The sequence below is a fragment of the Anomaloglossus baeobatrachus genome, chromosome 6 (assembly GCF_048569485.1).
Source record: "Anomaloglossus baeobatrachus isolate aAnoBae1 chromosome 6, aAnoBae1.hap1, whole genome shotgun sequence".
Taxonomy (NCBI): Eukaryota; Metazoa; Chordata; class Amphibia; order Anura; family Aromobatidae; genus Anomaloglossus; species Anomaloglossus baeobatrachus.
In genome coordinates this window covers 6,831,704-6,833,998 of record NC_134358.1, presented here as the reverse complement: position 1 = coordinate 6,833,998, position 2,295 = coordinate 6,831,704, and positions in this window count along the sequence as shown.

Genomic DNA, 2,295 nt, shown 5'->3' with positions numbered 1-2,295 from the left:
CTCCTCTCCACAGACATCCATCCACTCCACAGACCTCCCTCCACTCCACAGACCTCCCTCCGCTCCACAGACCTCCCTCCGCTCCACACACCTCCCTCCGCTCCACACATCTCCCTCCGCTCCACAGACCTCCCTCCGCTCCACAGACCTCCATCCGCTCCACACACCTCCCTCCGCTCCACAGACATCCCTCCGCTCCACAGACCTCCCTCCGCTCCACAGACCTCCCTCCGCTCCACACACCTCCCTCCGCTCCACACACCTCCCTCCGCTCCACACACCTCCCTCCGCTCCACAGACATCCCTCCGCTCCACACACCTCCCTCCGCTCCACACACCTCCCTCCGCTCCACACACCTCCCTCCGCTCCCCAGACCTCCCTCCGCTCCACAAACCTCCCTCCGCTCCACAAACCTCCCTCCGCTCCACAGACATCCATCCGCTGCACACACCTCCCTCCGCTCCACACACCTCCCTCCGCTCCACACACCTCCCTCCGCTCCACAGACATCCCTCCGCTCCACACACCTCCCTCCGCTCCACACACCTCCCTCCGCTCCACAGACATCCCTCCGCTCCACACACCTCCCTCCGCTCCACACACCTCCCTCCGCTCCACAGACCTCCCTCCGCTCCACACACCTCCCTCCGCTCCACACACCTCCCTCCGCTCCACACACCTCCCTCCGCTCCACACACCTCCCTCCGCTCCACACACCTCCCTCCGCTCCACACACCTCCCTCCGCTCCCCAGACCTCCCTCCTCTCCCCAGACCTCCCTCCTCTCCCCAGACCTCCCTCCGCTCCACACACCTCCCTCCGCTCCACACACCTCCCTCCGCTCCACACACCTCCCTCCGCTCCACACACCTCCCTCCGCTCCACACACCTCCCTCCGCTCCACAGACATCCCTCCGCTCCACAGACATCCCTCCGCTCCACACACCTCCCTCCGCTCCACACACCTCCCTCCGCTCCCCACACCTCCCTCCGCTCCACAGACCTCCCTCCTCTCCCCAGACCTCCCTCCGCTCTCATTTGCCTCTCGCTTCATTCTCAGAATTTTCTTTGAAGTTTTTCAGACGGATTTTTCTTTACTTTAAGTCACGGAGGAAAAGCGCCAAAATAATGGGTTCATCCGGAACCGCGAAGGGAGATCCACAGGAAAAGGGGTCAACGCAGGCCATGCCTGAGGCGAATATCAATAATAATCTTTATTTCTATAGCGCCAACATATTCCACAGCGCTGTACAATTGAGAGGTTTATATACAAATATAAGTGACAGTTATAGAAGATACAATAATTAAAGCAAAAATAAAGACAACCCTGCTCATGAGCGCTTACACCCCACCACGGCGTGAGGTGGGGGGACAAGGTACAGGGGCTTGTTTAGGAGGACGGTCAGCCATCTCCAAGAAATGGGGGATAAAGACTGCAAGAGCCGTCACCAGACGATCTTTGTGATGCTTTTGGGCAGTGGCGTAACTAGAGTCCAATGGGCCCCGGTGCTAGGTTACAGCCGTCCCCCCGTCCCCACACGTTGTTCAGAAGTATGGGCCCTTGTAGACTTCTAAATTATACAAAGATTTATGATTCCCCCCCACCCTTCATTGTGTAGCACTTACCCCATCCTGTACTAATGCCCCCCATCCTGGGCCACTTCCTGGTAAATATGTTCCTCATCCTGGTGTATGACTTCATCATGGCTTTATCCTATAATATATGGCCCCATCCTGGTATACGTGTCCCCATCATGGCCCCATCCTGGTATACGTGTCCCCATCATGGCCCCATCCTGGTATATGTGTCCCCATCATGGCCCCATCCTGATATACGTGTCCCAATCATGGCCCCATCCTGGTATACGTGTCCCCATCATGGCCCCATCCTGGTATACATGTCCCCATCATGGCCCCATCCTGGTATAACGTGTCCCCATCATGGCCCCATCCTGGTATGCGTGTCCCCATAATGGCACCATCCTGGTATACGTGTCCCAATCATGGCCCCATCCTGGTATACGTGTCCCCATCATGGCCCCATCCTGGTATGCGTGTCCCCATAATGGCACCATCCTGGTATACGTGTCACCATCATTGCCCCATCCTGGTATAGATGTCCCCATAATGGCCCCATCCTGGTATAGATGTCCCCATAATGGCCCCATCCTGGTATAGATGTCCCCATAATGGCCCCATCCTGGTATAGATGTCCCCATAAGGGCCTCATCCTGGTATAGATGTCCCCATAATAACCCCATCCTGGTATAGATGCCCCCATAATGGCCCCATCCT